The following is a 22,710-nucleotide window of genomic DNA, read 5'->3' as shown; positions in this document are numbered from 1 at the left end:
CAACAACTCCTGCGCCCATTCAGAACCCAGCCACGGATGCAGAGAGGCACTACAACCAAAACCATTTCCTGGCATGAACCTGCATTGAACAGACTATTGTTACCTTGAAGATGCGCTTCCGTTACCTTGACCACTCCGGTGGTGCCCTCAAGTATGAACCAGCCAGGTAGAGGCCTGCTCAGATTGGGAAAAAGGAACCCGACCCGAACCCAACCCAAGTCCCCCCGATTTAGCCCCAGGCCCGACCCGACTCGTACCTGACCTGACCATCCCCTTACTTACCATGCTGACACCGAACCTGCAAGAAGCTGCAGTACAAGTGCGATGACGTCATCGTGACATCACTCGCTCACTGCGCAGACTCAGTTTCATCCCAGACTCCCAGTTCAGGTAAGTTTTTTAATTTCAGTACTTAACAGCAGAGCATTTACCATGTGTGTCCGGCCCAACCCGACCTGACTCGACCTGAACTCAGCCCTACCCGACCAGAGTCTGAAAGACGGACCCTGAAGATGGGCCCGGCCCAACCCGAACCCCACACATGTTGTCGGGTCCCGTTGGGTTCGGGTCAGGTAGCAGGCCTCTACAGCCGGGGGGGTCTCATATGGTGGTCATTTGCCGTGCGCTGACAATATGAGAATACAAAAAAACCTGAGCTGGATGAAGAGAAGCTGGAACGCCACTCTTCCCCAGTGGAGATGATGAGGACGAGCAGAACGATAAAGGGGGAGCTCCAGAGGAGCCTGGCGCCCAGGCATTGGAGGAAGACCATCCCAGGTCTCACAGCAATTGGAGGCTTGCATGGCTGCAAGGGCCATGCTAATTCAGCAATGTTTCACTTGAGTTGCTCTCAGCCTTTTGCCAGATGACTTTGTAACTCACCTTCCATCAGAGAGAAATTATAGAACATACAGACACATCTGAATAATACCATTGCTCCCCAAACAGATTGTTATTGATGGAGACCCCATTTTCAATCTCCCACTACACAGACTGTGGCACTGCAGAAAACCCAGCCCCACTGACCACTGTCCCTTAACTCCATGACCTTTTTGACATCAAGCAATAACAACATGCAAGTCTGATCGTAGGCATAAGCAATTATTATCAAACAAAAAGTTAATGAACATATGACATGAAATAAAAAGGATGGGAGCTAAAAAAGATGGAATTGGCTCAGTGACAGGAAACAAAGAGTAATGGTTAAGGGATGTTTTTCGGGCTGGAGAAAGGTTTGCAGTGGAGTTCCCCAGGGGTCAGTGTTGTGACCCTTGATTTTCCTGATATATATTAATGAACAAGGCCTTGAAGTACAGGGAACAATTCCAAAGTCTGCAGATGATACAAATCATGGAAGCATTGTGAACTATGAAGAGGATGGTGTAGAACTGCAAAAGGATATAGACAAGTTCGTGGAATGGGCAGATAGGTGGCAGATGAAGTTCAATACAGAGAAATGTGAAATGATTCATTTTGGTAGGAAGAACATGGAGACACAATATAAAATAAAGGGTATAATTCTAAAGGGGGTGCAGGAGCAGAGGGACCTAGGTGTATATGTGCATAAGTCACTGAAGGTGGCAGGACAGGTCGAAAGAGCGGTTAATAAACCATACGGTATCCTGGGTTTTATTAATAGGGGCACCGAGTGCAAGAGCAAGGAAGTTATGTTGAACTTGTATAAGACACTAGTTCGGCCTCAGCTAGAGTACTGCATCCACTTCTGGGCGCCACACTTCTGAGCGCATTGGAGAGAAGACAGAAAAGTTTCACAAGAATGATTCCTGGGATGAGGAATTTCAATTTTGAAGACTGATTGGAGAAGTTGGGACTGTTTTCCCTGGAGAAGAGAAGGCTGAGAGGAGACTTGATAGAGGTATTCAAAATCATGAGGAGTCCAGACAGGGTAGATAGGGGAAAACTGTTCCTACTTGTGAAAGGATGGAGAATGAGGTGGATCGGATTTAAAGTAATGGGGAAGAGAAGAAAAGACAACGAGGAGAAACTTTTTCACACAGCGAGTGGTTGAGATCTGGAATGCGCTGCCTAAGAGTGTGATGGAGGCAGGTTCAATTGAAGCATTCAAAAGGGAATTAGACTGTTATATGAAAAGGAAGAATGTGCAGGGTTACGGGGAGAAGATGGGGAAATGGCTCTAGGTGAATTTCACTTTCGGAGAGCCGGTGCCGACACAATGGGTCAAATGCTCTCCTTCTGCACTGTAACAATTCTGTGAAACTGAGAAAACATCACTCACGTGACCCATTAAGTGCATCTTCCAGTCTGGCAGCTTGCGTTCTCGTCCACTACAGGATGCTCCCGCTGTGGCTGAGGGTGAGGTGGGGGGGAGCCTGCTCCCTTGCCTCTGCTCATGGCTGAGATGCCTGTGGCTTCCGTTCTCATTGTGGAGATGCCTGTGGGGTTCCTCGATAAGCTGCTGGGCCTCTATCCTTGCATGGGTAGCCTCTGTCACAGGGCCTTGCAGCATGGATGGTTTCTCAGGTCAGAGGGACGAGAAGGTGAGGGATGATGCCAGCACCCCTGAGAGGTAGCCCCCTCATCAGCTTCTTCGACTGCCTCAGCCCTTCCAGTGCACTTGCATGATGGATAAGGCCACCAGGTGAACGCAGCTGGCATCCACCGCCAAGCTTTCCTGCGCCATCAGCAACAGTGAGAAGTCAATGATACAGAGTGTGTCACTCCTTCTGTACATGTCAGCACCCTGCTCCTGCACCCACTCAGAGTAGTGCTGCATTATGGCTCTCCAAGAGGTTGGCACTCTCTCACAGGTGGAGCTCATGCACTCAAAACCCCAAGTAATAATCGATACACAATGTGCTGCATGGATTCCTCCATCATCTGCTCCAGTAAAACCGGCCTTGTTTCTAACACCCAAGGCCCAGCATCTTCACCCAGCGGAGCTTGACTGTGTCTGTGCTCCATCCCCTGATGGGGATTGCCCACAGCTGACTAAGCCTCAATATCCTCCTACTGCTCATTGTGATGTGCAGTTCACCCAGTGCTCCATGTTCTAAGCTAAACTGAACCCACCAGGGTGTGTGTGTCTGTGGGTCGAAGGTGCAGTGGAATGATGTGACGGTGCACCTGGAACATCTCTCCCTGCCGGAGGAGGGGCAGCGCCAACATTCTGCTCCCCCTCCACTACTGGCCCTGTGGGATGCACAAGATGGTGATGAGAACTCAGGCTAGTCGGCAGGGACCTGAGCACAACCAAACCCATAGATTATAGCAGTTGTGAAGCCACAGCACGCACCTGTCCAAGACTTCTCCCTTGAATGATGTGCTCTCTTCTACAGGATAATGAGGGAAAGATTTATGAGTCGGCTCCCCTCCCTCACCTATTCCAGAATGACATCCACATGAGAAGTCAGCCTCCTCAGTGATGCCCCCTTTACAATCATCCCATATTCAACTGGCCACTTGATCTGAAAAAGTTAGGGAGAACTGTAGACTCTCAGTCTGCTCAGCTCATGTGGAATACTGGTGCTTACAGATAGAGACTTGTCACCCGGGTGTCACTGGCCACTCACCTTTCCAGACCTTATTAAATCATTGAATCGCTTTCTGCACTGGACTCCTAATCCTTCTGGTGACTCCCCGGCTGCTGACCTCAGTCACCACCTCCATCCATGCCCTCTGTTTCTCGAGGTGGATTTCTTCTTCTGGATGCCAGGAACAAAACATCTCTCATGTCGGACACTGCATCAGTTAAACCTCAAGGGAGGCATTTAAAAATCGTGCTGATGTCCGGGGACGCCTGCCAGTGCCAGCACTGATCCTCAAGGTCCCTGCTGGTCCATTGCTTCAATGAATGGCAAGCCGTTCGCCTTTACAAAAGGCCCTCTGTTACTGGGTCCGGCCTCCAGGCCACTCCGGCGCCACTAACTGGATGGCAAACTCACCCACTGGCCCAATTAGGCCCTTTCTCTTTACAGCTGTTGCAAAGAAATAGAAGGAATTAAAAAAAACTTGGATTGAGATGCGAAGATGGAAGTCCTTTGTTTTGGTGAGGTGTCCCAAAGTCGAATAGGTGGCTGCCACTAGGAATCTTTCCCGGTGCTGCTGATGAACAGTCTGCTTGGATAGGCAAAGAATTTCAACTCTCCAAGGCTTTACATGGTGTTTCAGCAGGTGTGCAGTATCAGGGGGTTCAGTTCTAACATATTCAATGCGAAGTCCTTTTAAAGATGCAAGCTTGCTACAAACATCCAGGATGTCTTCAGGAGGCAAGAGTACAACTTCATACAGGTATCAGGCAGCCCCCACCTGCCAACAATGAGGCACATTGGTTTTGTCATATATACATTGATTTTGAACTGTTGCTGGAATGCGGAAATGACTTGAACAGATCAGCCGTGACTGGAAAGGACATTTGCATACAAACAGACAGTGCTTGTGTCAACAAAGGACCATTTCCTGACACATTTAACCCACAATGGATGTTGATCACGAGACAGTGATGGGGTGGGGAAGCGCATCCCAGGGCCTACTGGGATGATGCAATCCACAGGGGCCAGGACTGGTTGGACCAGCTGATCACATGACTAACTGGCTGTTCCAGGGTTTTTTGAACTAACCACAGATAGTTTGAACTCAGAATGTCCGTTTGCTCCTGGACTAAGAAGATCTCTCCTGTTTGCTCCCATCTCTTTCTCACAAGTCTCTGAATCCACTGAAGACACATAACCCCCAAGAGAGAAAAGTCTTCTACAGCGCACAAGTTTTAAGAGGAGTACTGGGCCCCAACGAAAAGCAAGACCTACCTACAATCAAGGATGCTACAGTGAGCTGAAAGAACCATAAGAAAAACTCTTCATATATAGCCTCAAACATTTCCACTTTATTTTTCTTCTCTTTTTACATGTGTGTATCGCGTATACATGCTAGCGTGGACACGTCGTGTATCTGTAAGCTTCAACCAAATTAAAGTTTAAATTTAATAAATTTCAACCTTTCTCCTTTAAACCTAAGAAACCTGTTTGTGCTGGTTTCTTTGCCTTATAATTGGAAAGTAGTGAACATGGATTCACCAAGGGGGAGCTAAAAACATGGTGTGTTTAAAATTAAACCCTGTTACGTTAAGATCAGGTGAAGGCTGAGAGGGATCCCGAGACACCTTTCTCATCTGGTCGTAACACAGGCTTTTGCTTTTCAAGAGCAGGGATTCTTCAAAGACAGGTAACAGTGGTCTGGATTTTCTTCTGATCCTGGCATATCTTCTGATAAGTCGATATCCAACTGCTCCTTTTAGTCCAAAAACAGCTGATTTTTTACAGTTCAAAGTGAAACTAATTTTTTCCAGACAAGTCCCATGATAATTAAATTCTGTCTTGTCAAAACACAAAAATAGCTCTCAAGTCAAATACCCTAATGTTGAATTGAAATCATATATTTTCCAGTAAAAACTTGTTTATTGGTCCACCTTTAAAAAAAAACACCCATAGTTCAACCTCTTCAGTTTTAAAATATAGATTCCAAGTTTTAACAAAACCTACAGAAACTCTCACAATACCTCCACCCTTGACTAAATGAAATGCCATTTTTGAATGCCTTTCATTGAAATGTATAAAAAAACAGAAGTTGAAAACATTCTAAAACACATTTTCCACACACATCCCCCATTCCCGATTTACTTGTGGTTAATACAATTACGTTTTGTGCCATCTTTGCTCATATAACTCAGTTAGATTTGTGATAAAGCACCGACAATAACATTATTTTTGCACGAAATTTAGACAATCTTTAAGTGATAGGGCTGCAACAGTAAACTCCAATGGAATATTCTGACATTCTGGGTTATAAATTCTCCACAAAGGTTAGTGGGTTATGATCAGTACATGCCAGCGTTTCTCTGTAATCATGGCAAATGCAGATTTCGAAATGTTTAAGAGCCAATAATAGACCCAACATTTATTTTTCCATGGTGGAATATCTTTTTTGATGTTGATTTATTTTTTTGAAAAGTATCCCACTGGTCGTTCTATGCCCAATTGATCATCTTGTAACAGGACTGCACCAACCCCCTGGTCACTAGCATTAATTGCTACCTTGAAAGGCTTCGTGAAATTTGGAGCAGCCAACACTGGTTCATTAAAGTGGCCTTGAGCTTTTCAAAAGATGCCTGGCACTCCCCTGACCACCCTACTTTGGTTTTCTTTTTCTGTAGCAAATCTATTAATGGAGCAGCTACAGTGCTGAAATTTGGTACAAACTTCCAGTAGAAACCACACATCCCCAAAAACCTCTTGGTTTCTTGCTTAGACTTAGGGGTAGTGAACTCCACCAAGGCTTGTACTTTCACCTTTCTTGGCAACACTTGTCTTTGTCTAACTATATCCCAAGGTAGGTCACTCTCACTTTTGTGAATTCACTTCCAGCCAAATTTACCACTAAAATGAGCTTCTTGTAACTTTTTTAAACCGAGTTTCTAGCTGTTTTAAGTGTTCCTTCCAAGAATAGACTGTATACCAGCACATTATCAGAATTAACTATAGTTAGGAACACTGACTACCACTTGTCTCATTAGTCTCTCAAAGGTTGCCAAAGCATTTTTTAGCCCGAATAGTATCACTCGGCACTGGGAAAGATCGTCTGGTGTGACAAAAGCTGATATTTCTTTAGCTTGGGGTGTTAAAGGAACTTGCCAGTATCCCTTTAACAAATCTATCTTTGTATGTTAAGATGCCTCTGCTTGTTAAAAAAAGGTCTTTGATCTGGGTTCTTTGTTGTCCTGGTAACCAAGACCCTTGTCTTTAAGTGGAGTTGATGTAAGGTCACCTGATTTCTCGAATTCCATTTTAAGCAACATTAAAACCAGTTTTTAAAACAGTCATGCTACAAAGTCCAGCGTTCAAAACAAGCCTCACACACTCCTCCATTCACCACCACCCTTCACTCACGTAACAAAATTCTCGATCAAGGACTCCTACCTTTCATAAACTTCACCTCACCCTCACACACAGTTTCAAGCCTCACATTCACACCTGACAGCTTGCACACACTGCCAGGTATTCATCAATGACAGGTACATTGCACCACACTCACTGAAACACTTCCCTCTCTCTTGCATGACAAGGTGGTGGTATAACTAGACTGCAGCAGCTAACCGGCGGGTGTAGGCTCGGCTGTTTGTCCCCACCTTGATGGAGGAGACAGTGCTTGCAATTATTGGAGTAGCCGTAACTAATATCATGGCCAGAGATGGGGCTGAAATAATAGCAGATGTTCCCACTTAATCCACCTTCTGACATCCCACTTCCCCCTCATCCCACAATCTCTTCTGATTTACAAGTCACAGATAGGGTAAATATGCACCACTTGCTTTCCTTCTCAATCTCCTACCCTTGTGCCTTTCTCCTTTCAGCTACCCAAGAACGGTCACCTGGCCAGACAATGTTATGGGCGTGTCAAGTCCAAGAGCAGCAAGAAACTGATGACAATGAAATATTGTCACTCAATATCACATTCGCAGCCACTAACTCAGATATTGATCAGAGGTGAGATCTGCATGTGGTGAGACACCAGCCACAAGGGAAAGGATAGCACAAGTACCAATGCGCTGTCGGGCAAGGTCACATACGAGTTCTGTTGCAGAGGACTCAGATGAGGACTTTGATGGGGCAGAGTACAGACAAAGGCTGTTGGTTCAGCACAGTGAAATACTTGGTGCCTTTTCAGGCCCGTCAGAAAGCCTGCGGTCGCTAAAGGCCTGCTTGTGTCTGCAAATGAAACCCGACTCGAGCCAAACAGAACTACATCTGACCCGAGCACAACCTGAGTCCTTCGATTTTTTCCCGCGCCCGACCCGACCACCGGAATAAAGTTGTTTATATTAAAGAGGTTGTGCTCTACCTTGGATGAGATCGACACTGCAGACCAGTGCGGAGTCCAAATGCACATACCCCACCTTGGCGTCCTGGCTGTCACTGTGTCCGACCCAGCCCGAGCCCGAATGCCGGATTCGGAAGAGCAACCCAACCCGACCCCGACATGTCATCAGGTTGGTTGGGTTCGGGTTGGGTAGCGGTCACGGTCAAGGAACACGGAGGAGCCGGTTCCAACTTGGCAACTTCCAGCACCCAATAACAGTGGATGTTAGAAGGAAATTTCTACTTATTTTTTATTCGTTCATGGGATGTGGGCATCGTTGGCTCGGCCAGCATTTATTGCCCATCCCTAAGTGCCCTTGAGAAGGTGGTGGTGAGCTTCCTTCTTGAAATGCTACAGTCTTTGGGGTGTAGGTACACCCACTGTGCTGTTAGGAAGGGAGTTCCAGGGTTTTGACCCAGTGACAGTGGAGGAACGGTGATATAGCTCCAAGTCAGGATGGTGTGTATCTTGGAGAAGAATTTGCAGGTGGTGGTGTTCCCATGCATCTGCTACCCTTGTCTTTCCAGGTTGCAGTTTTGGAATGTGTCAAAGGAGCCTTGGTGAGTTGCAGCAGTGCATCTTGCTGACACTGTGCGTTGGTGGTGAAGGGGGTGAATGTTGTTGTTGGTGGATGAGGTGCCAGTCAAGTGGGTTGCTTTGTCCTGGATGGTGTCGAGCTTCTTGAGTGTTGTTGGAGCTGCTCCCATCCAAGCAAGTGGAAAGTATTGCATCACACTCCTGACTTCTGCCTTGTAGTTGGTGGGCAGGCATTGGGGGGACAGGTCAGTTAATCGCCGCAGAACTCCCTGCCTCTGACCTGCTCTTGTAGCTGCAGTATTTATGTGGCTGATCCAGTTTTTTGTCAATGGTAACCCCAGGATGTCAATAGTGGGAGATTCAGTGATGGCAATGTCATTGAACACCAAAGGGAGATAGTTGGAGATGGTCATTGCCTGGCACTTAAGTGGCAAGTAACATTGGCACTAAACATCAGTCCAAGCCTGGATGTTGTGCAGGTCTTGCTGCATATGGACACGGTCTGCTTCAGTATCTGAGGAGATGCAAATGGTACTGAACACTGTGCAATCATCAGTGAACATCCCCACTTCTGACCTTATGATGGAAGAAAGGTCATTGATGAAGTAGCTGAAGATGGTTGGGCCTGGAGCACTACCCTGAGGAACTCCTGCAGTCTTGTTATGGAGCTGAGATGAAATGATCATCCAATAACCATCTTCTTTCATGCTAGGTATGACACCAACCAGCCAAGAGCTTTCCCCCCACCCGATTCCCATTGTCTTCAGTTTTGTTAGGGCTCCTTGATGCCATACTCGGTCAAATGCTGCCTTGATGTCAAGGGCAGTCACTCTCACCTCACCTCGTGTTCAGTTCTTTCGTCCATGTTTGAACCAAGGCTGTAATGAGGTCTGGAGCCGAGTGGTCCTGGCGGAACCCAAACTGAGCATCACTGAGCAGGTTATTGCGAAGCAAGTGCCGCTTGAAAGCACTACCGACGACACCTTCCGTCGCTTGACTGATGAGATGGTAATTGGCCGGGTTCCTCCTCCTGTGTTTTGTGTATAGGACATACGTGGGCAATTTTCCACATTGCCAGGTAGATGCCAGTGTTGTAGCCGTACTGGAAAAGTTTGGCTGGGGGCGCGGCAAGTTCTGGAGTTCAGGTCTTCAGTACTATTGCTGGAATGTTGTCAGGGCCCATAGCCTTTGCAGTATCCAGCGCCTGCAGCCATTTCTTCATATCCCGTGGAGTGAATCAAATTGGTTAAAGACTGGCATCTATGATGCTGGGGAATTCAGGAGGCCGAAATGGTTCATGGGTCATGCAATTTTCAATAATGGCCCTTTTTTAACTTCTAGTTTGTTTCAGCCCCAGGTTTTATTGAAGAAGAATCCATGTTTATATAGCACCTATCATGGCTTCAGATACTCAAACTGCTAAAAATATAAGGGATCTCCCATTTAAGATGGGGGTGAGGTGAATTTTTTTCTCTGAGGGTTGTTAATCCGTGGAATTCACTTCTTCAGAGAGCAGTTCAGGCAGGGTCATTGAATATATTCAGGATAAAGTTAGATAGATTTTTGATAGACAAAGGAGGCAAGTGTTATGAAGGGCAGACAGGAAAGCAGAGGTGTGGCCACATTCAATCAGCCATGATCTTATCAAATGACCTACTTCTGCTCCTAATTTCATGTATGTTCCTTTGTACGTATGTATGTCTTTTCACCATTGACACTCCACCAGTGCCCTTGCTGTTGCCTGTCCGTCAGCCAGCCCAGATTGCCACTTCCCATACTGAGATAGTGCAATGTGAAGCTGGGCCTTCTAGATTCAGATACTCGAGAGTGTCCTCCAAGGCCATCTGCAGTCTCCCCCAGTCAAGGTTGCAGCCACATTGGGAGCACTGCATAGGAGCACTGGGACAGTCTAAGCACCTGCAATACAGGCACCAAGGGAATGCACAAGGGTGATCACTTGACTTTTGTTTGGAATATTAGATGTTTTGCTTGATAAGGTCAGTTTGCAATGGTTCTGTGGTGGCTTTTATTTCCTCATTGCTTCCAAGAGGACACAGATGGTCACTAAGGTGTGGGAGTGTTGGTGAATGGGGAATTGGGGTTATGCTCACTGGTACCTCAGTCCATGAGGTGATAACAGACAGCCTGGCTGGAAAGGGGATGTGTTTGCCTCCTGCCTTCCTCCTCCTCAGCCGCTCGCCTGATCCCTGGTGGAAAGGGCTGTGCCCTCATGATGTTGAGGTTGTACAGGATACAGCAGACCATGACTAATCGTGACACATGCTACAACGAGGGCTCCTCCAAAGTGGTCCAGGCAGCGGAGCCACTTCTTGAACAACCCAATCACTTTATGACGTTTCATATGGCAAACATGGCTTTTCTTTATGTGCAGGCTGCCCATAGTGATAGGTGATTCAATAGACAGGGGAACAGACAGATGTTTCTGGAGCCGCAGACGTGAATCCAGGATGGGTTGTTGCCTCCCTTGTGCCAAGGTCAAGGATGTCACTGAGCGGCTGCAGGGCATCCTGAAGGGGGAGGGGGAACAGCCAGCCGTCATGCTCCACATTGGAACCAACAACATAGGTAGAAAAAGGGATGTGGTCCTGCAGTCAGAATTTAGGGAGCTAGATAAGAAGTTAGAAAACTGGACCGCAAAAGTAATAATCTCCGGATTACTCCCAGTGCCATGCATAAGTGAGTACAGAATAGAAGGATAAGACAAATGAATGTGTGGCTGGAGAGATGCTGCATGAGGGAGGGTTTTAGATTCCTGGGACATTGGGACCGGCTCTGGGGAAAGATGGGACCTGAACATGCCGGAGGGGTTGCACCTGAAAAGAGCCGGGACGGAGTTCCTTGAGGGATGTTTTGCTAGTCATGTTGGGGTGGGTTTAAACTAGTTTGGCAGGGGAATGGGGACCTGAGGGTAGACTCAACTGGGACAAAATCAGAAATGAAGGCTGAAAATTAATGGACGAGTCTGGAAGACAGAGGAAACAAAGGTGAGAAAATAAAAAAGAGTTTTGCAGTGCTCAGGGGTATCTATTTTAATGCAAGCAGTATAGAAAATAAAGCTGATGGCACAGATAAACACATGGTAGTAAGATATCCTAGCTATTACAGAAACTGCTATGCCTATGCTGGGACGAGGGAGCAGTACCCCAGGACATGCGCGATGCCAATATCATCACCCTCTATAAAAACAAAGGTGATCGCGGTGACTGCAGCAACTACCGTGGAATCTCCCTGCTCAGCATAGTGGGGAAAGTCTTTGCTCGAGTCGCTCTAAACAGGCTCCAGAAGCTGGCCGAGCGCATCTACCCTGAGGCACAGTGTGACTTTCGTGCAGAGAGATCGACCGTTGACATGCTGTTCTCCCTTCATCAGATACAGGAGAAATGCCGTGAACAACAGATGCCCCTCTACATTGCTTTCACTGATCTCACCAAAGCCTTTGACCTCGTCAGCAGACGTGGTCTCTTCAGACTACTAGAAAAGATTGGATGCCCACCAAAGCTACGAAGTATCATCACCTTATTCCATGACAATATGAAAGGCACAATTCAACATGGTGACTCCTCATCAGAGCCCTTTCCTATCCTGAGTGACGTGAAACAGGGCTGCGTTCTTGCACCCACACTTGTTGGGATTTTCTTCTCCCTGCTGCTTTCACATGCGTTCAAGTCTTTTGAAGAAGGAATTTTCCTCCACACAAGATCAGGGGGCAGGTTGTTCAACCTTGCCTGTCTAACAGCGAAGTCCAAAGTACGGAAAGTCCTCATCAGGGAACTCCTCTTTGCTGACGATGCTGCTTTAACATCTCACACTGAAGAGTGCCTGCAGAGTCTCATCGACAGGTTTGCGGCTGCCTGCAATGAATTTGGCCTAACCATCAGCCTCAAGAAAACGAACATCATGGGGCAGGACGTCAGAAATGCTCCATCCATCAATATTGGCGACCACGCTCTGGGAGTGGTTCAAGAGTTCACCTACCTAGGCTCAACTATCACCAGTAACCTGTCTCTAGATGCAGAAATCAACAAGCCCATGGGAAAGGCTTCCACTGCTATGTCCAGAATGGCCAAGAGAGTGTGGGAAAATGGCACACTGACACGGAACACAAAAGTCCGAGTGTATCAGGCCTGTGTCCTAGGTACCTTGCTCTACAGCAGCGAGGTCTGGACAACGTATGTCAGCCAAGAGCGACATCTCAACTCATTCCATCTTCGCTGCCTCCGGAGAATACTTGGCATCAGGTGGCAGGACCGTATCTCCAACACAGAAGTCCTCGAGGCGGCCAACATCCCCAGCTTCTTCACACTACTGAGTCAGCGGCGCTTGAGATGGCTTGGCCATGTGAGCCGCATGGAAGATGGCAGGATCCCCAAAGACACATTGTACAGCGAGCTCGCCACTGGTTTCAGACCCACCGGCCGTCCATGTCTCCGCTTTCAAGACGTCTGCAAACGCGACATGAAATCCTATGACATTGATCACAAGTCGTGGGAATCAGTTGCCAGCATTCGCCAGAGCTGGCGGGCAGCCATAAAGACGGGGCGAAAGTGTGGCGAGTCGAAGAGACTTAGTAGTTGGCAGGAAAAAAGACAGAGGTGCAAGGGGAGAGCCAACTGTGTAACAGCCCCGACAAACAAATTTCTCTGCAGCACCTGTGGAAGAGCCTGTCACTCTAGAATTGGCCTTTATAGCCACTCCAGGCGCTGCTTCACAAACCACTGACCACCTCCAGGCGCTTATCCATTGTCTCTCGAGATAATGAGGCCAAAGAAAAGAAGACAGAAGCATGGCTTAAGGAGGGACAGGAATGGCATTTCAACGAGCCTGGTTACAGGATTTTCAGGTGCAATGGGGAGGAGGAATAAGAAAGGAGAGAAGTATCAATTTTGGTCAAGGAAACTATTACAGCTGTGAGGAGGGATGATATGTTGGAAGGTTCATCAAATGAAGCCATATGGATTCAGCTGAGGAACAAAAACAGGGCAATCATACTGCTGGAATGGAACTATAGACCCCCAAACAGTCAGAGGGAGATACAAGAGCAGATATGCAGGCAAGTCTCTGAGAAATGCAAGAACAATAGGGCAGTAATAGTAGGGGATTTTAACTACCCCAATATTAACTGGGATAGTTTTACTGTGAAAGGAATTGAGGGAGCAGAATTCTTGAGGTGCATTCAGGAGAACCTTTTTTGTCCAGTGTGTAGCAAGTCCAACAAGAGAGGGCGCAGTTTTAGACTTAGTTTTGGGATATGAAGATGGGCAGGTGGAAGGGGTGGCAGTGGGAGAGCATTTTGGTGGTAGTGATCATAATTCAGTCAGTTTTATAACTATGGAAAAGGACAGAGAAAGAAGAGGAGTTAGAGTTCTCAATTGGGGAAAGGACAATTTTACTAAACTGAGGAGTGATTTTGTGAAAGTGGACTGGAAACAGCTACTTGAAGGTAAATTAGTGTCAGAACAGTGGGAAGCATTCAAAGGGGAGATTCAAGGGGTTCAGAGTAAACATGTTACCACAAAGAAAAAAGGATGAGACGGCTAAAACTAGAGCCCTATGGATGTCAAGGGGCTTACAGGGTATAATAAGGCAGAAAAGGAAAGCTTATGTCCGACACCGAGAACTCAATACTATAGAAAGGCAAGAGGAGTACAGAAAGCGGAGGGGTGAAATCAAAAAGGAAATTAGGAAAGCAAAGCAAGGGCACGAAAGAATATTGGCAAGCAAAATCAAGGTGAACCCAAAGATAATTTATCAATACATTATGGGTAAGAGGATAACTAAGGAGAGAGTAGGACCCATAAAAGACCAAAAAGGTAACCTATGCGTAGGGGCAGAAAATGTTGGTATGGTTCTTAATGAATACTTTGCGTCTGTCTTCACAAAAGAGGGGGACGATGCAGATATTGCAGTTGAGGAGGAGTGTGAAGTATTGGATATGATAAACCGAGGGAGAGAGGAAGAATTAATGGGATTAGCATCCTTGAAAGTTGATAAATCACCAGGTCCAGATAAAATGTACTCTAGGCTGTGAAAAGAAGCAAGAGAGGAAATAGTAGAAGGCTTGACCATCATTTTCCAGTCCTCACTACAGATGTCGCGTCGGAGAATTGGAGAACTGCTAACGTTGTACCTCCATTTAAAAACGGAGACAAGGATAGACTGAATACTTACAGCCAGTCAGTCTAACCTCAGCAGTGGGAAAACCATTGGAATGTATTCTGAGAGGCAGGATAAACTGTCACTTAGAGGGGCACAAATTAACCAAGGATAATCAGCATGGATTTGTTAAGGGAAGATCTTGTTTGACCAACTTGATCAAATTTTTTGAAGTAGTAACAAGGAAGATAGATAAGGGTGCTGCAGCTGGTGTGGTCTACATGGATTTTAGCAAGGCTTTTGACAAGGTCCCACATGGCAGACTGGTTAAAAAAATAAAGTCCTATGGGATCCAGGGAAATGCAACAAGGTGGATACCAAATTGGTACAGTGGCAGGAAACAAAGGGTAATTATTGACATGTTTTAGGTACTGAGGGCTGTTTCCAGTGATGTTCCGCAGGGCTCAGGACTGGGTCCCCTGCTTTTTGTGTCTATTAATAATTTGAACGTGAAGATAGGGGGCATAATCAAGAAGTTTGCAGACGACACAAAGATTTGCCATGTGGTAGATAGCGAGGAGGATAGACTCAAAAGGAGTCTGGATATACACCTCAAGTGCAGTAATCTGCAGGGCTACGGACCAAACGTTGGAAGGTGGGATTAGAATAGGTGGATTGTTTTTCGGCCGGCACAAAGACGATGGGCCAAGTGGCCTCTTTCTGTGCCTTAAACTTCGATGATTTTACGTGTGCATGGGACGCACACCAATGGCATAACCCAGGTGGTCAGTGGATAGCCCTGATGGCCCAGCAGCCATCCTCTGGTTTGACATGGTGGCTCAGCAGTTTGGCACAGAATAAAGACATCTTAACTGCTGCCAGGATACCAGCTATTTACCAACATGATCTACTGAGCATGGTTGCATCCCAACTGCACATTCAGAAAGTGGAACCCTTTATGATTGTGGTTCATCTCTGCATTTCGACACGACACTCACAAAGCAATGTGTGTGCAATAAATGGCACCTGCACCATAGGGATCCCAGCTATCCTGGTGAAGCTACGTGCATGCTTCGCTGCTTCTCTCTGGTCAGAGACAATGTAATGTACTCCCCTCTCCTGATATAAAGAGTGTCCATCACTTCACTCCTGCAGCAACCAACAGCCAAACTGGGAGATGTTAAGAAATGCTGCCTGCTTCAGTCTGAAAGTATCCTCACACAATGAAATTCAGGGCCATGGTCACCTTCAAAGCCACTAACAGCACCATTCTTGTCCTGCTCTGAGGCTGCAGGTCTGGTTGCAAGAGGTGGCAGACTTCCGTGAGCACCTCCTTTGTAAAGCAGAGACATCACACACACTGATCCTGGCTGAGGTTGAAGTAAGAAAAATGCTTCCAGAAGACCCCAGGTTGATAAGGCCTCCTACTGAGAGCCCTTCTTCCCCCTCCTCCTCTGCCCTCTTGCAGCAGCTTGTCTTCCTCCATGTTGCCTCTGCTCATTCTCCCAGTCATGCTGCAGACCAAGGAGGATGGAAACTTACTGAACCCATGACCAGGAGCCAGTGGTCTGATCAGAACCCTTGAAGTCAGAACCAAGACCTTCACCACGTGCAACACCAGTCCCCGTCGACTTCACCAACTTTAAATGGCAGTAAAAACTCACCTCTACAAACTCAGACAGAGCCAATAGAAATCAGTCAGTAACTAACCTGAGCATAGGTGACAATCACTTTAAACAGAGCTGATGGGAGATTCCTTCCTGCTGCTAAACACATATTCAGCTGTGTGTTTAAGACAGGGAATTCCACCAAGCAGCGAGGTTGGAAATGGCAGCGCTGGTGTCAAATCAGCATCACACACTGACTGACGTCATGATCTGCCTACTCTCCATACTTGTGGTGCATGCTTCTAACGCACACGCTATTGCCCTCATCAAAATGGTTTCTGGAAGAGGCTGTGCCAGAGGTGAGCATGGGTCGTGGTCACTTGTTTGGCAGCAAAACAGACCCTGTAGTGTGAAAACTACAGGCACTATGGAACCAAATTTCTGGCCAGTGTGAGCCAGGAGCACATGGATGAGGAGGACAGTACGATAAGCAACATGAATAAACAGCCTGTACAAAATACTGGAGCTGTTCTGTGAAACTTGCAGAATACATCTTTATTTTCTATCACTTCAAGCAGGAGCCTCGAACCGATGCACAAGTTGCCAAGTGCCATCCATTAGCAGCGATGAGCTTTCATTTTAGTTTATAAATATGGAGAGTTTTGAGCTGTCACTCTTTGAAAATAAACTCAGATGAATGTTTAAACAGGTTTGCAACTTGTTTCCCTCCCTGACATTTTCCCATTGCTTGACAACTGTTACTACATCTTCTTGATGTTCCAATATAATCCAGGTCAGATAGGTCTTTATAGAATAGAGGATTCAGAGGAGCAGTGCTTGTCATGACATTTCACTGGAGTGGAAGTGAAGTTGTGCATTATCTATAGAATAAAGGTCTTACTGTAGAGGTGATGAGCGTCAAAAACTGAGAGTCAATATTGTAAATGACATAAGAGCTGTAAGTAAATTCTACTGAGAGCCTTGTGATAGAGACTATGTTATCATTTCCTACACATAACACATCCCTTCTGGAACTTTCAAGCCCTGAGTTTAACCGGAGGGACAGCCAGGAATCTCCTCACTCCGGGCCCGATGATTTTATCACCGGATTAGTATTTGGCAGAGGTTCTGCTCCTCCGGGCCCACAAAGATTCCACTGAAAACTTCAATCAAAATACTTGCCATGGCCTTTTCTGTCCACTCTGCTGACTCTCATTCGATCTGACTGTGGACTTTGACCCCTCACTGACCTCCTGATATTCTGAATGAATATTGTGCCCAGTTGCTCAGCCTAAACGACTGACACTGAACACGTCTGCGGCTCCGGCTCTGGGAAGCCTCCCTCTCAGTCACGTGGTCGGGCCCTTGAAGTGACCGTTAGTGGCCGGTCACGTGGGAACATTTAAACCGGCTGAGCACTGAAGCAAAGCGCTGGGCAGCTGTAAAATCAAATAGTGTCTGACAAAATAAACCTTACAGCTACCCTGCCTTCATTAAAAAGGCTGTTTGACTTTCCTGATCGATATTTGAGGAGGAAAAGAGGCTGGAAGGACACTTTTGTCATGATGATGTTGCAGGCTTGTGGCACAGTGCTGATGTGATCTACCTCAGAGTGTTAAAATAAAGCTCAGCCAACACTTTATCGGATGAAGACATTTAATTTCTCTTGTTCCATTTTAAAGGCACATTTTCTTGCATCAATTGCCTTGGTGAATGAGATTTCTGAAAATATTTGGAAGTCATCTAAAATATGGTTGTAAAGATTTAAAGGAGGGAACAAGCATTGAGTGAGATGGCTGTGCAAAGCAGACGACTCAGTTGGGATTATCCAGTGTCCTCCACTCCACATCGTGGTCGGCCCGCTGAACATTCTTTAACCATTCCCACAGTATCTCTGTTGTGTTATCAACATTGTGGTCCATGTCAAGCCGATGGAAAGATACAGATAAAATCATTATTGGATAAGTAAAGTCAACCGGAGTCTGCAGCCACACCCGACCTCACAGACAAAATGAAAAGAAGCTGAGCCAGTTGCTGCTGACTGCACTGCTTCAAAGGTCAGAAAGCTGGATGGGTTGGGGTGTTGGAGATCCAGATCATTGCTGAGCAGATTTGAGAGGAGAAAAAGCTTGCAATATGGTCTGATCTTCTAAAAGTAAAAGAAAAGTGCTCTCTTCATAATCTTACCACCTTTTTCATCTTTGAGTCTTCAGAAATCTCACCGCAGCCAACATGTCGCATGTTCCTTGAACCTCTGTGTCTGTCGAGACTGTACACAAAGACTGTCACTCAAGATGAGATCAGTAATGCAGTATTGTGGGTTCTTTGTTAATTACTGAGAGAGCAGCAATTACATTGAGATAGTAACTGTACACGTGTATCATCAAGACTGACCAACAGTCAATCACATGTTGTGTTACATTATAACTCTTACATAAATAACATGATCTTGTAGCCACACATCTGAATGGTGTACACACACAACAGTTACCTGACAGAATCACACATGAATGATTCATTGTCGAAAATATGTACAAAGAAATATTTAAAAAGAAAATGTTTTGATTTTGTTCATGGGATGTGGATGTCGCTGGCTGGCCAGCATTTATTGCCCATCACTAATTGCCTCGAGAAGGTGATGGTGAGCTGCCTTCTTGAACTGCTGCAGCCCATGTGGAGTAGGTGCACCCCCAGTGCTGTTAGAACAAAGAACAGTACAGCACAGGAACAGGCCATTCGGCCCTCCAAGCCTGCGCCGATCTTGATGCCTGCCTAAACTAACACCTTCTGCACTTCCGGGGTCCGTATCCCTCTATTCCCATCCGATTCATGTATTTGTCAAGATGCCTCTTAAACGTCTCTCTGGTACCTGCTTCCACCACCTCCCCCGGCAACAAGTTCCATGCACTCACCACCCTCTGTGTAAAGAACTTGCCTCGCACATCCCCTCTAAACTTTGCCCCTCTCACCTTAAACCTATGTCCCCAAGTAACTGACTCTTCCAACCTGGGAAAAAGATTCTGACTATTCCCTCTGTCCATGCCGCTTATAACTATGTCAACATCTATCATGTCGCCCCTCCACCTCCGTCGTTCCTGTGAAAACAATCCGAGTTTATCCAACCTCTCCTCATAGCTAATGCCCTCCAGACCAGGCAACATCCTGGTAAACCTCTTCTGTACCCTCTCCAAAGCCTCCACGTCCTTCTGGTAGTGTGGCGACCAGAATTGCACGCAATATTCTAAGTGTGGCGTAACTAAAGTTCTGTACAGCTGCAGCATGACTTGCCTATTTTTATATTCTGTGCCCCGACCGATGAAGGCAAGCATGCTGTATGCCTTTTTGACTACCTTATCCACCTGCGTTGCCACTTTCAGTGACCTGTGGACCTGAACGCCCAGATCTCTCTGCCTGTCATTACTCCTAAGGGTTCTACAATTTACTGTATACTTCCCACCTGCATTAGACCTTCCAAAATGCGTTACCTCACATTTGTCCAAATTAAACTCCATCTGCCATTTCTCCGCCCAAGTCTCCAACCGATCTATATCCTGCTGTATCCTCTGACAATCCTCATCACTGTCCGCAACTCCACCAACCTTTGTGCCGTCTGCAAACTTACTAATCAGACCAGCTACATTTTCCTCCAAATCATTTATATATACTGCAAACAGCAAAGGTCCCAGCACTGATCCCTGCGGAACACCAATTGTCACATCCCTCCATTCAGAAAAGCACCCTTCCACTGCTACCCTCTGTCTTCTATGACCAAGCCAGTTCTGTATCCATCTTGCCAGCTCCCCTCTGATCCCATGTGACTTCACCTTTTGTATCAGTCAGCCATGAGGGACCTTGTCAAAGGCTTTACTGAAGTCCATATCGATAACATCCACTGCCCTTCCTTCATCAATCATCTTCGTCACTTCCTCAAAAAACTCAATCAAATTAGTGAGGCACGACCTCCCCTTCACAAAACCATGCTGCCTCTCGCTCATAAGTCCATTTGTTTCCAAATGGGAGTAAATCCTGTCCCGAAGGAAGGGAGTTGCAGGACTTTGACCCAGCAACAGTCATAAACTATATAGTTCCAAGTCAGGATGGTGTGTGGCTTGGAGGGGAACTTGCAGGTGGTGGTGTTCCCTTGCATCTGCTCCCCTTGTATTTCTAGGTGGAAGACGTCGCAGGTTTGGAAGGTGCTGTCTAAGTAGCCTTCGTGCATTGCTGCAGTACATCTTGTAGATGGTACACACTGCTGTATTTTATTGATGTTTTCAGTGCATTAGTGGTGGAGGGAGGGAATGTTTGTGTATGGGGTACCAATCTAGTGGGCTGCTTTGTCCTGGATGGTGTCAAACTTCTTGAGTGCTGTTGCAGCTGCACCCATCAAAGCAAGTAGACAGACATTGGAGGGTGAATGGGCGGGAGGTGGAGGGACAGAGGCTTTGGACGATTTGGTGAGGGTGGGTGGAGGTGCGTGGGTAAGGTGCGTTTGGTAAAAAGTGTCATCGTGATGTTGCAGCCATCATGAGGTGTGGGGCATGCTTGATGCACCAGCTGATCTTTTCCTACCTCTTAATTTATATGGTTGCGTCCTATCAAATCCTTTTAAAATTTTATATCCTCAATCACATCACCCCTCAATCTCCTACACTTGAGAAGTTACAATCCATTTTTCATTTGCTCCTCGCTTGAGGAGCTCTCGGACAACAGGGAATAAACCTTGCTCGCTTTTCCTGTTAACTGGCCCTGTAGCAGGAGAGTCCAAGTTCCTTCAGACCACTTTAACTGATCTACAAACTTCTCAAAGGATATGAAGAAGACTTCAATATCATCTTCTTCAAATCTGAGTACTGACCAGGAATACTTTAAGAAGCCAAAGCTTGTCTCTGGACTAGGATCATTTGAATTATCAGCATCTTCTCCACTATGTAAAGATGATTTTCCCCTAGCCAATTCAATCTGTCTCATTTCACGATCTTTTTGTGCTTGTAGTTCCTTCTCAAATTTTTCTCTCTGGAAAGCATTCTCTCTATTTCTCCTCTCTTTCCTCATTTGTCACCTGAAATTCTAACTCAAGCCTCTGCTCTTGCAGGTGAATTTTTGCTACGGTAACCTGGTCTGTTTCAGGTTCTCGATCTTCTGCCTGTTCCAGTTCTGGGGTGAGGGAGAAATGCTCAGCCAGCATTTTTAGCACCTCGGGTCTTTTTGCCCTTTCCCTCACACGAAGTTCCACCTGGTCAGCTACTGCTCTGAACTGTTTGATGTTTAAGGTAGCTCACTTATGCCAAGTTAAATCATCCTGTTCTTCAAATTATTTCACTTGAAGCCAGCCATTCTATTTTTTACTGTTAATATACGCGAAGCCTGCTACTGTAATCCTTTTTATTGAAAGAAACAATTTCAGCGATTATACTTTTCCCTCTTTCTTCCAATTTATTCTTTTAAGTTCAGATTCAGCTAATTTAAGTCCAGTTGGTTTGGATCGTGGATGCAGTTCCCAATTCTTTTACAGACAGAATTGAGAGAATTGAGTTCTTTTCCCTTTACTGCCCAGAATCAGTGTGTTTTTGAAAAGGAAGATTTGTGTGTTTCTGAACTCCTGAGTGTATAGCCAATTTGAATAAGCAGCAGCACGCTTTTCGTCAGTTTCAATAAAGAGGATTATTTTTATTCACATGTTCACCCTGAAAGTCTGACACTAGGTCACTCACCACATACACACTCAAGAAAGAAAGGCATTAAAGAGGATAGTGCACTTTTACAAATTACAAGCAAAGGAACAGTTTGTAATTCACCTGATTTGTCTTGACTTGGGGAAAAGGCATGCATTGTGGGCCCAATGAAGAAGGTGTTTTTACTGCTGAAATGTAATGAGGTGAATTCGATAGCCGATGTTGTACATCGAAGTTGTTGCAGGATTCTCTCACAGAGATGGATTTTCAGCAAGTCATGAAGATAGTTGCTTGTACTCTCATTACTTGGAGGTTGGTTTTCTGTACCGGTGGATTTGAAAAGAAACAGTCTTGGAGACCTTACAGATGTTACAGTCTCCTGTTCTTTTAAGGCACGTTCGTACTGCCTGGTCTGCTTGCTACTTCTTTCCTGAAGATTGTATTATAAAGATCTTTCCAAGGAGACCAATCTTGTTGCCCCACCATGTGACTTCTCACAGCTCCTTTGCCAAATATGGTGGGGGGTCTTGTTTTATTAGCTCCATTCTGGTTTATTGTTGTAAGATATTCATCCTGAGAAGGGTTAAGGAAATCAATTTCTTTGTCCTCGGAGAAAACCATTCAATTCAAGAATGTCTCCTGATGGTTTCAGGATCGAGGTTGGTGACACCTCTTCATGAGTTTTTGAATACACAGATCAGGCCAGCAGGGAGGTGGGGAGAGGAGCAGAGAGGAGTGGAGAGGAACAGAGAGGTGGGGAGAGGAGCAGAGAGGAGTGGAGTGTGAAGAAGCGATCTTCTGGAATGCCTTCAGTGCTGAACTTACTCCGTAGGGCATTCTGCAGTACTGAAACACACATTCATGAGTAACAAAAGCTGTAAGTTATCGGC

General features: G+C 46.1%; 1 long non-coding RNA gene across 1 annotated transcript in view; it reads right to left on the bottom strand.

The window, feature by feature from the left end:
- LOC137373104 (uncharacterized) overlaps positions 1-17,595 on the bottom strand; it is a 34,890-nt gene extending 17,295 nt beyond the window's left edge. The window contains exon 1 of the long non-coding RNA XR_010975584.1: positions 17,331-17,595. This is a non-coding gene — a long non-coding RNA (uncharacterized lncRNA). The remainder of the gene's footprint in view (positions 1-17,330) is intronic.
- Positions 17,596-22,710: the final 5,115 nt, after the last annotated feature.

This window comes from Heterodontus francisci, chromosome 8 (assembly GCF_036365525.1).
Source record: "Heterodontus francisci isolate sHetFra1 chromosome 8, sHetFra1.hap1, whole genome shotgun sequence".
NCBI classification, from domain to species: Eukaryota; Metazoa; Chordata; class Chondrichthyes; order Heterodontiformes; family Heterodontidae; genus Heterodontus; species Heterodontus francisci.
The sequence above is the reverse complement of the archived record's forward strand: the minus strand, read 5'-3'. Positions and strand labels throughout refer to the sequence as shown.